Here is a 12,568-nt window from a genome sequence, read left to right on the forward strand (position 1 = left end):
TCACAGCAACCCAGTGATTCTGACCATGAAAGCCTTCGACAACACAATAATAATTTAGCACAATCCCTTTGGATGGCTGCAAGGTCCCCTGCTCACGGTCTCTGGATGAAGGACTGGAAACGTTGCAAAATTGTGACCAATTACGCTCCAGGGTTGTTGTTGTTTTTTTTTGTTTTTTTTAGTTTGTCCGAGCTTCTCCTTCCTCTGAACTTCCTTCCAGATGTGTTCCTGCCAGGCTGACCCAGCTGTCAATACCTGTTAATTTCACTGCTGTCTTTTGAAGTTATGCTGGAAAACAAATGGGGGAACGAGTAAATTAGAGTTAGTTCTTAGGCCAGGGAGGAAAGCCATGAATGATGATGACAAGTAACGGTAGAGATGGCCCCCCACTTCTGTGGATTTCACTTTTGCTCCCTAGTGTTGGAGGAGTTGCTGCTTGCCTGCTTTCCCTCTTCTCCAGCTCTAAAAAGGCCTACCTTACAATGTCTCCATGGTAACAGTGGGCAGGCTCTCTTTGTGGTTCCTTCTTTCCTTCCCGCCTTCCCCTCATACACATTCTCTCTCTCTGTTCTTCCTTTCTTTCCTTCTTCCCTTGCTTTCCCCCATACACCTTTTCCTCCCTTCTTTCTTTCTGTCTTTGCTTTCTTTTTCATCCTTTTTCATCTGACACCCTTGTCTCCTCTTTCTTTCCTTTCTTTTTCTGCCCTTCTTTCTCTTTTTTCCTCCCTTCCCCCTTTCCTTTCTCTTCCTTTCATCTCTCCTTTTTCTTTTCTTTTCTTTTCTTCCTTCATCCCTTATCCCTTTCTTTTCCCCTTTCTTTCTTTCTTTCTTTCTTTCTTTCTTTCTTCCCTTCCCTTCCTTTTCCTCACACACATGTCACTAACCAACAGTCAATCCATTACATTCCCTTTCTTTCCCAGAGCCCTTCCAGACAGGCTGTATATCCCAGGATCTGATCCCAGGTTTTCTGTTTATCCCAGACTATTATCTGAGTGTGCGGACTCATATAATCCAATTTAAAGCGGAAAACCTGGGATTGGATCCTGGGATATAGGTCCTGTCTGGAAGGGCCCCAAGTCACATGACTGAGGGCCACTTCACCTAGTCACAACCAAACTGCTTCCTTCTTTATCCTTCCCTCTGCTCTGGGCCTGAAAAGGGTGGATTTTTTAGTTCAAATCTCTCCATTATTTCAGGTTGGATTAGGAAGGGTCTGTGTGCCAAGTCTGGTCCAGAGCCATCACGCCATGGAGGAACCTTTGTGGTCTTTTTGTTTTGTTTTGTTTTCGTGCTGAGAGCGACTTGAGAAACTGCAAGTCGCTTATGGTGTGAGAGAATTGGCCGTCTGCAAGGACGTTGCCCAGGAGACACCCAGATGTTTTGGTGTTTTACCATCCTTGTGGGAGGCTTCTCTCATGTCCCCGCATGGGGAGCCGGAGCTGACAGAGGGAGCTCATCCACGCTCTCCCCAGATTCAAACCGTTCTTACTTTGACTTATCAATTGAGAGATATGTTAATCTGTAGGTCCTCCAGTACAACTTTATGGTCAACTTCCAGCCGACATTGTCCATAGAGGACCTGCAGATTTCTAGAGAAGACCCTTTTCTAGGCATTTAGAGGTCCTCCAAAAGAATTATGTTGATGATCATCAAGTCGCATTGGAGAATTTACTGATTCATAGAGAATCTATTTTGGGTGGCTTTGGAGGCAGTATATTAATCGAATGAGTAAATAAAGTAGCCAACAGTTGCCAACCCATGCTTAGATTGTTCAAAATAACTATGCAGCTAATGGAAATGAAACCTCTGGAGACACTGTGCAGATTTCCAGATATTACTTAAAACAAGAGGAAGGGGGAAAGGGTTGATTTAGAACTGTCCCTGTAAGCAGCACAAGTTGGATGAGGCAACAGTTAAAGCAGAGAGACTGTGAATTTGGAGATGGATGGAGTCTACTGGTGCATCTAAACTGTTAGAGTTAATGCAGTTTGAGACCATGTGGGTTGCTTTGGCTCAGGGTTAAGGAATCTTGGGAGTTGTAGTTCAACAAGGCCTTTATCGTTCTCTGCCAAAGAGAGCTGAGGCCTCACCATACTCCAACTCCCAAGATTCCATTGCATTGAGCCATGGCAGGTGAAGCAGCATCAAAGGGCATTAATTCTTAACCGGTTCCGGTTATGGTGGCTGGCAGCAAAAACGCTGCACTACTCAGCCAACTTTGCAATCTGGAGGAATCCTGAGCCTCCCCCTCACCTACCATCTTCGTATCGAAGGGAGAGAGGAACCCCAAGCCTCGAGCCCCCGATAGAGGGGTGGAAGGCCGGTAAGGAGCCAGGGAAGGCCGGAAAATAAAGCAAAAAGCGGAGAAGCGGAGAGGGAGAAGGAAACTCCCGCCGCCATCTTACCGCGGCCTACCTGCATCGCTATCTTGTCGCGGCCTACCAGACCACCGCCGCCGTTGCTTCTTGGCCCCCGCCGCTGTTGCTTGGCCCCCACTGCCACAGCTGGTAAGGAGACCATCGTGGGGCTACCGGGCCGTCGGTCGCCGCCGTTGCCGGCCGTTTAAAGGAGGGATGCCTGGCTGCCGCTAGGCCGCCATCCACCGCGACCGAGTGCGACCGAGTACTGCTGGGCCGGAAGGGGAGGCCGAGTGCTGCCTGGCCTCCTCCATCCCCCGCTGGGCCGCCTAACCACCGCCGCCGCCGGCCCGCGGGGTGGAGAAGCCGGATGCAGGGCCGCCGCTGCTGAGTGGCCGCCGCCGGACCGCTACACCGCTACACCGCCGGTCGCTGGGTGGGGAGGCCGGGCGCTCCCTGGCCTCCGCAGCCGCTGCCGGTGGGAAATTGCCGACGCTGGGCCGCTGCTGGGCCGGGAAGCTGTTCCACCTTCGGGCGAGTTCGCCCCTGCCTTCCATCTTCAGGCGGGTCCGCCCCGCCCTCCATCTTCAAGCGAGTCCACCCCGCCGACATAGAGGCCAGGATCCTGGAGGAGCTGCCCGGTGAGGATCATCGTGTGCTGGGCGGCTGGGCTGTTCCACCTTCAGGCGAGTCCGCCCCCCGCCTTCCAGCTTCAGGCGAGTTGCACATCATCCGGGCGAGTCCACACCACCTTTCCATCTTTGGGCGAGTCCGCCCTGCAGGCACAGAGGCCGGGATCCTGGGGAGCCACCCCGGAAGAGACCAACGTGTGTTGCCTGGCCTCATCGCTGACTGGCCTCATCGTGACTCCTACAGGGGCCCGACCATTGTGTAGAACCGACCTCTGTGTAGACCGCTGTGTGGACCTTTTTGCTGGCCACTCACTGTAGATTCCTGTGTAAACCTGTAAGCTGGCTTTCTCGCTGAGCAAGAATGTGACAGACTATCTGTGCTGCCCCACCCCCGAGTTACCAACTCCGGAAGCCCATCCGCTGGCTTACAATCCGTCTAGAGACTCTGGGGTCATGGCAATATTTAGTTAACTACCACCATTACCACCCATAAGGGGGGAGTCGTATAATACCAACCAGTTCATTCCTGGTAGTCATCTGCTGTCATCTGTCATCTGTATTAGAATAGAGCACTTAGGCGCCTGCCATTGGCTGCCAGATTGCACCAGCACTTACGCCCCTTCCCTGTCCCTCTGTGCCGCACTTTATTATCGCTAAATAGAGCACTTCAGACCTAGCACTTTATTTAGACCTGCACTTTATTAATGTGCCTTTAGACCTTGCACTTTGTTAATGTGCCTTTATGAATGTGTGCTGCTGCTAACTAATTACGATCATTACGATCACTGACGAACTGCTCCTAATTCTATGCACTTTAAGAACTGTCCCATTGTAGTAGTCGGAACATCAACCACCATCTGTATTGCTGCTACCCATGTGGTCCCCTGCCCCCCTTTGTGTATTGTTCCTGTTGTTTTGTTGTAGCGGAGGGGGCAGAAGGGGAGGTGTTCTGGAGCCTGTGATTGAAGATGTGGTGGGGAGGGGGGAGGAGGGGGAGAGGGGATGTTGGCAAGAACCTATAAGCCTAACAACAAGCGTAGGAGAAAGTAATCTTATGGCTCGGAACTGCGGCATGGAGGGGGGGAGGTGTTCCACTAGCCGAGGGGCCCCCATAGAGGTCGTGGTGGGAAGGAGGAGATGCGGGAGAAGGAGACCTCGAATTCGGCTTAATTCGGACCGCTTATCTAAATTAACTATTCCCAATCGGTCTCCTAAGGTAAATTGGTGTAACCAGGTGAGCGGGCCCTCTGGCTTGAAGGTGGTGTTGTTGAACGCCAGATCTGTCAACGGAAAAACAACCTGGATCCAGGATTTAATCCTGGAGGAGCGGGCAGATCTGGCGTGCATCACGGAGACCTGGCTGGATGAAGCGGGGGGCGTAAACCTCTCCCAGCTCTGTCCTCCAGGTTTCTCCGTGCAACACCAACCAAGAGCCGGAGGACGGGGAGGCGGTGTCGCAGTGGTCTATAGAGATTCCATCCATCTAACCAGGAGCCCCATCCCGCAGACCACAAATTTTGAATGCGTCCACCTGAGGGTGGGTGACCGGGACAGAATAGGGATTCTGCTAGTGTACCGTCCACCTCGCTGCACTACAGTCTCCCTACCTGAGCTAGCGGGGGTGGTCTCGAGCCTGGCGGTGGAGTCCCAACGGCTTCTTGTGCTGGGGGACTTCAACATCCACGCCGAGGCAACCCTCACAGGTGCGGCTCAGGACTTCATGTCCGCCATGGCAACCATGGGGCTGTCCCAACGAATAACTGGCCCCACCCACTGTGCTGGACACACATTGGACTTGGTTTTCTGCCAGGGATGGGAGCAGGGTGGCGGTGTGGAGGAGCTGTCTATCTCTCCGTTGCCATGGACCGACCACTTCCTGATTAGATTTAGGCTCACTGCGCCCCCTAACCTCCGCAAGGGTGGAGGACCCATTAGGATGGTCCGCCCCAGGAGGCTAATGGATCCGAGTGGATTCCTGACGGCTCTTGGGGAGTTTCCCGCCACCGCGGTAGGTGATCATGTCGAGGCCTTGGTCGCTCTCTGGAATGGGGGATGACCAGGGCTATTGACAAGATCGCTCCGGAACGTCCCCTCTCGAGTAACCGAGCTAAACCAGCCCCTTGGTTCACTGAGGAGCTGGCAGCGATGAAGCGAAGGAAGAGGGTTCTAGAGAGCGTGTGGCGCTCGGACCCAAGCGAGCCAAACCGAACACGGTTTGTGTCCTTTTTAAGGGCATATGCCGCGGCAATAAAAGCCGCAAAGAAAACTTTCTTTGCGGCCACTATTGCGTCTGCAAAAAACCGTCCGGCGGAGTTGTTTCGGATTGTCAGAGGTCTTTTAACTCCCCCTACCCCAGGTGGGAGCCCTGACAATCCGGCAACGCGCTGTGAAGCGTTTGCTCGGTTCTTTGCAGACAAAGTCGCTTTGATCCGCTCTGGGCTGGACGCCACTTTAAATGCAGTCTCTGTGGATGTGACACAAGCACCTGCTTGTCCGATTTTGTTGGATTCTTTTCAGTTTGTGAAACCCGAGGATGTGGACAAGATACTTGGAGGAATGAGACCCACCACGTCCATCCTAGACCCCTGCCCATCCTGGCTTCTGAAGGAGGCCAGAGGGGGATTGGCCGAGTGGGTAACGGTGGTGGTTAATGCCTCCCTTCGGGAAGGCAAGATTCCAGCGAGCCTAAAACAGGCTGTTATAAAGCCGCTGTTGAAGAAACCATCACTTGACCCCACTAAATTGGACAACTTTCGGCCTGTTTCCAATCTTCCCTTCTTGGGCAAAGTCATGGAAAGCGTGGTGGCCTCACAACTCCAGGTATTCTTGAGAGACACGGATTATCTGGATCCGGCACAGTCTGGTTTCAGACCGGGACATGGTACCGAGACGGTCTTGGTCGCCTTAGTGGATGATCTGCGCCGGGAGCTAGACAGGGGGAGTGTGTCCCTGTTGGTGCTCCTGGACCTCTCAGCGGCCTTCGATACCGTCGACCACGGTATTCTTCTGGGGCGCCTTGCAGAGATGGGTCTTGGGGGTACTGCTCTGCAGTGGCTCCGGTCATTTCTGGAAGGCCGTACCCAGAAGGTGTTATTGGGGGACTCCTGTTCAGCGCCACAGCCGTTGACCTGTGGCGTTCCTCAGGGCTCCATCTTGTCCCCCTTGCTGTTTAACATCTACATGAAGCCGCTGGGTGAGATCATCCGGAGTTTCGGGGTGCGGTGTCACCTGTACGCAGATGACGTCCAACTCTGTCACTCCTTCCCACCTGCTACTAAGGAGGCCGTCGAAGTCCTGAACCGGTGCCTGGCCGCTGTAATGGTCTGGATGAGGGCGAACAAACTGAAACTAAATCCAGACAAGACAGAGGTACTCCTGGTCAGTCGCAAGGCCGAACAGGGTATAGGGTTACAGCCTGTGCTGGACGGGGTCGCACTCCCCTTGAAGGCGCAGGTTCGCAGCTTGGGTGTGACCCTGGACTCATCGCTGAGCCTGGAGCCCCAGGTTTCAGCGGTGACCAGGGGAGCATTTGCACAGCTTCGGCTCGTGCGCCAGCTGCGCCCGTATCTTGGGAAGTCTGACTTGGCCACGGTGGTACACGCTTTGGTCACATCCCGCCTCGACTACTGCAACGCTCTCTACGTGGGGCTGCCCTTGAAGACGGCCCGGAAGCTTCAGCTAGTACAACGCGCGGCAGCCATGTTGTTAACAGGAGATGGACGCAGAGAGCATACAACGCCCCTGCTGTCCCAACTCCACTGGCTGCCGATCTGCTACCGGGCCCAATTTAAGGTGCTGGTGTTATCCTACAAAGCCCTAAACGGTTCCGGCCCAAAATACCTTGCAGACCGCATCTCGGCCTATGAGCCCACGAGTACCTTGAGATCATCCGGGGAGGCCCTTCTCTCGGTCCCGCCTGCCTCACAGGCACGCCTGGCGGGGACGAGGGAGCGGGCCTTCTCGGTGGTGGCCCCCCGGCTGTGGAACACCCTCCCTACTGAAGTTAGACAGGCGCCCTCCTTGATGGCCTTTCGTAGGGGCCTGAAAACATGGCTCTTCGAGCAGGCCTTCAACTGAATATCTTGGAACGACACTGGAATGGACTAGGACTATGAAATTGACTATGACCCCAGGTTTTTGACGAAGCGGATTTTTAGCATAAGTATATGTATGTTGTAGTAGTCTGGTTTGTATTGTTTGATTCACTGTACACTGTCTTTCTATGTTGCTGTTCACCGCCACGAGTCGCCCTAGGGCTGAGAGTGGCGGTCAATAAATGCAAAAAATAAATAAATAATAAATAAATTCTTCCGTGTAGGTGCATTCACAGATATGCAGTAGACCAGAAGTGTTTCTGATTCCCAATTCATGAACAACAGCAACAAGACACATCATCCTCCGACTCTAAACCAAAGCAAACTCAACAGGGGAAGAATTGTGGGTTCAACTGCTGTGGCAATACGACAAAGTTGAGTCTGATATTTAAAACGCAAACATTCCTGGGCTGAGCAATCCCACACATCTTGCCTCTCTTTTGCACCTGGCGCCTGTTGCTGGGCCTTCGGGGATCTCCTGGAAAAGAAAGCCTGAGGTCTGCCCACCTGGGCTGCAGAAGACCTCATGCTGAGCTCCAAAGGTAACCGGGTTAAAGGTTGCTGTTTGCTTAAGGCCTTGATTCATCTGCCTGATTCCTGATGGACACATTTCCTCGGAGATGATCTCTGGCAGCAGCTCGCAACCTTTGACCTTCCAGATGTTTTTGGACTTCAACTCCCAGAGTCCCTCGTGAGCTGGTAGGAAGATTCTGGGAAAGGTAGTCTAATTGTTTTGAGTCCACTACCCCACATGCTAATTATGTTTCACTTCCTCAAGCTTCTAGGCACCAAGGTAGTAGAAATCCAACTACAGCCGCCCCTCCACCTGTAAGAACACCTCTCTAGGAATTTTCTAGGTCTTCCAGCATTGGAAGCTGACCATCAAATTTGATTGGAGGACTTAAGAGATTTCTAGAGGTCTCTTGGATCTCCAGCATGCCCGGAGGGAGTTGACCATTGAGTTACAATGGAGGACACAGAGCTTTCTAGAGGGATGTTTCTTCCTTTTAGGTCAGTGGTTCTCAACCTGTGGGTCCCCAGGTGTTTTGGCCTACAATTCCCAGAAATCTCAGCCAGATTACCAGCTGTTAGGATTTCTGGGAGTTGAAGGCCAAAACATCCAGGGACTCACAGGTTGAGAACAACTGCTTTAGGTTCTCCAGCACAAATCTATGAACTTCTACTGCACACTTACCATAAAATCACTCCAGAGGACCCAAAGATTCCCAGAGAGACCATTTTTAATCACATCCATGAACAATAAAATCCACAAAAGTCAAAACTACACAGTTGGAAGGACAATGGTACTGCTTTTCTTCTTAATGATCAGAAATAAGGGCTGAAATGGACATTATGGGAGCATCCCAGTTGGCATCTCACTTTTCTAGTCCATCAGTTTTGCATTTTAACATATAGGAATGCTGATCGTTGACCTGAATGATTTAGACATAGATACATATATAGATATAGGAATTGACTAAATTTCTCATATGCTTCACAAATTAAAATGTGAAAGAGGGAGAAGCCAAACCAAATGTGAAATCTCTCCCTCTTTCGCACGTCCACCTATTTATTTGCCTGCGTGACAATTTGTGAAAAGCCAAGGAGGGGACAGAAAGGAATCCATCAAAGCCAGGCTCAAATCCCAAAAACAGAAGGGTGAGGAGAGACTGGCATGTAAATAAAGCCAGCGAAAACAAGGCCCCCTTGGTCAAAGGTGACCTTTTGAAGATGGGCCCCAGATGGATTCCAGCAGATGTCCTCAGGAAAGGCATCCCAAAGATAAGATCCTGGGGTGGAGAACAAGCCGCCTCCAGCTCAGTTCAGACGAACCAGGCAAACTGGAGGCCAGCAATGCCTGTCAGCTCCAATTACGGAGCCTGGGCGACGTTTCCTATTGAAATTAAAAGAGCCAGAATCCATGAATGCGAGTAAATGGGTGGGTGGGGGGCTGTCGCTATTCTTTCCTGGCACTTTTCATCTTGCTTTGCTTTCAGGACAGAGTTTGGGTGGGCAGCAGCCCTCAGACCACACTTGGAGAAGCCATATCCAAACTCAGGCACATATAGAGTTGCGCGGTGTTGTGACAACACAAGTCTAGGTTAGCCTCCTCAAATTCAAATCTCATGCATCTAATAAGGTTTACCCCAAAGTAAATGCCAACAGTCTGTTGTCAGAACAGAATATCTTCACCAAGGCACCGGGTGTATCCCTCTATTGCTACGATGTGCATTCTGGCACCAAGCAACTGTTACACACCCGTTATTGTTCTGCCGCCATGACTCTTTGGTTGCTGCCTGCTGTGACCCACACTGCGGCAAAGGCTAGAATAACAAAGAAGCCCATCCTTGCATTCGAATGCAATGACAGGGCATCTTTGTCATTCCAGCCTTTGCATACACCCCTGAACACTCACTCATGCAGGAGACTGTAGCTTATGACACCCTCAAACCAGTAAAGACCACAACCCAGTTAAGGCCAATTGGCATGACCTACCTGGCATGCAGCTTGTATGGACAGGCACCAAACCTAACACACAGCACATGATTCTGTGTGCTAGTTGGGAATGTACTATGGTGCTTTACTGGAGGGGCCAGTGTGGTGAAGTTGTATGAGTGTTGGGCTCTTGGGAGGCCAGGATTTGGATCCTCACTTGGGTCTGAAAACCTATTGGTTTGTGTGTGTGTCAGGAGTGACTTGAGAAACCGTAAGTCGCTTCTGGTGTGAGAGAATTCGCCGTTTGCAAGGACATTGCCCAGGGGACACCCAGATGTTTTGATGTTTACCATCCTTGTGGGAGGCTTCTCTCATGTCCCCGCATATGGAGCTGGAGCTGACAGAGGGAGCTCAACCCACACACCTCGGATTTGAACCGCTGATCTCTCAGTCATCAGTCCTGCTGGCACAAGGGTTTAACCACTGCACCACTGGGGGCTCAAACCTATTGGGTGACCTCAGACAAGTCGCATTGTCTCAAAGGAAGCCCTGGAATCCATCTTGCCAGAAAGCCCTAGGATGGGGTTAGTGTACATTGATTTCCAGATGGAAGGCAGTCCTAACAAGTTTTGCCTTCTTCCTGTTGGCCCAATTCTCCCTTTTGCCCTCTATTCATGTGTCTTCAAAATCCATAGCACTGTTTGTCACCACTGACCCTACTTCCAACGCTCGAAGGCCAGGGCTTCCCAGTTCTCCCTCGGTGTTTATTCCAAATGTTAAAAGGTTAGTTTAAAGTCCATCTTTCAATTTCTTTTGCTGTCCACCAACATTCTGTTTTCTGTCTTTGAGCTGAGAATAAAGCAACTGCTTTGGAAGGCAGTGATCTTTGGGCATTTGGACGTGGCCACTGGTCCAGTGAAGTAGATGGCAGAGGATCATGGCTTCGATGCTGGTGGTCTTTGCTCCTTCCAGAATGCTGATGTTTATCCGCCTGCCTTCTTCCCAGGAGATTTGCAGGATTTTTCGGAGGCAACGCTGATGGAGAAGTCAAGAGTGACATTTGTAGACAGTCCATGTTTTGCAGGTGTACAATAGACTTGGAAGGACACTTTTCCTGCTTTTTGGCAGGGGGTTGGACTGGATGGCCCACGAGGTCTCTTCCAACTCTGATTCTATGATCTTGATATCCCTATGAATGTCCCGATCCTCAATCACTCTCTGCTTCATTTAAAAAAACTCCTGCACTTGCAGAACTCAGACAATGTTGTATTTCGGTGCCAATGTCAACCTTGTGGAGAGGTAGGTACCTAGGTAGCCTTGCAGAGGGGTTGGTTGGTGCCTTTTTCTGGGAGAGCACTTTGGTTTTCTTGATGTTCAGAGAGAGGCCAAGTTTTTTGTATGCTTCTGCAAAGGTGTTTAAAGTGTCTTGTATGTCTTCCTCTGATTGAGCACAGACTATGTTATCATCAGCATATTAGAGTTCCATAACAGAAGTTGATGTAACCTTACTTTTGGCTTTCAGCCTGCTGAGGTTAAAGAGCTTGCCAACTCTTTGATATGTGATTTCCACACCAATGGGAAGCTTCCCATCAATAAAGTGCAGAATCATAGCTATGAAGATGGAAAATAAGGTTGGGGCAACAACACATTCCTGTTTGACACCTGATCCTATCTTAAATGGATCACTCTGGAAGCCATTACTGCCCAAGACTGTTGTACACTACGCATATACACATGGTTGTATGTTCAGTGGGGCATTTGGGTCTTGGGGCCCGTTCAGGCAGTACCTTTATCCAAGGAGCTCCCACTCCAAAATGGAGGGTGGCCAAATGACATCCCCTGAAAATGCAGGAGCAACCACTAGAAATGGCAAAAAAGTGAGATTTTAAGTTACAGAAATATCCTGGTTCTGGCTGGAAAATGCAGATATCCAAATCTCTGTATGGCCCTACACTCAGAAAATACGGGATTTTTAATTTTGGTTTGTTCCTGGGTTATACATGTTGGTTCCTGATTGGTTGTATCCTAAAAACATGGCAACAGCTGACTAGAGGGCAAAAACTTTTTCCTGGCAAGAGAAACTTCATCCTTCACACGTTTATTGAAGTTTGTGATACACAAACAAAGGTTTTGCCATGTAATCAACTTTCCCCATGTTTTATGATAAAAGCAGTGAGGAACAGACATTTCTAATTCAGGAACATCATCCTGTTGTTCCATGCCACAAGTACACCACAAAACCTGTCTGCACAGATGGCCAGGCAGCCTCTAAAAATTGTAATAATAACGAATGACTGTTCCTGGCTTGAAAGTGTGCGTTCCTGTTTGATTGTGTAATACTACCATTGAATGCAGTGGTCCTACTCCATAAACTTTGTTTGTGTGCCAGAAACTTTCTTAAACCTGTGGATGGCAAAATTTCTCTTTCCAGGAAAAAGAGACCACCTTGTAGTCAACGCTGTACACCTTTTCACAATAACAGCAATCAGGAACAGACATGTATAACCAGAGGCGGCCCTAGGTAATTTTCAATGGTAAGCAAACAGTATTTTGCCCCCCCCCCCCCCCCAAAATCACGGATATATATTTTCTGTTCATCGTGGGAATTTTGTGTGCCATATTTGGTTCAGTTCCATCATTGGTGGAGTTCAGAATGCTCTTTGATTGTAGGTGAACTATACATCTCAGTAACTACAACTCGCATATGTCAAGGTCTATTTTCCCCCAAGAGTGCCTCAAGAGCGCCCCTGGGCAAAATCAACTATACTGCAAATGCTTACTTTGTGTAATGGATTGAGCTGCCCCTGTGTATAACCCAGGAACAGTACCTGGTAGTTCTCAGGTACAAGTACACAGCCAAACCTGTCTGCACAGATGTCCACGCAGCCGCTACAACCCAGGAATGGCACTTATACTATTATTTGCATATTCACACCTTAAGTTTTAAAAAAGCAGAAATTTCTGACAGACGGTCCATGGCAGCCGTTGTAGGGGCTGCGAAATTCCAGGGCAAAGCAGTAAGTGTAGATGAATGAAACAGAAATCCTGG

This window comes from Anolis sagrei, chromosome X, assembly GCF_037176765.1.
Source record: "Anolis sagrei isolate rAnoSag1 chromosome X, rAnoSag1.mat, whole genome shotgun sequence".
Taxonomy (NCBI): domain Eukaryota; kingdom Metazoa; phylum Chordata; class Lepidosauria; order Squamata; family Dactyloidae; genus Anolis; species Anolis sagrei.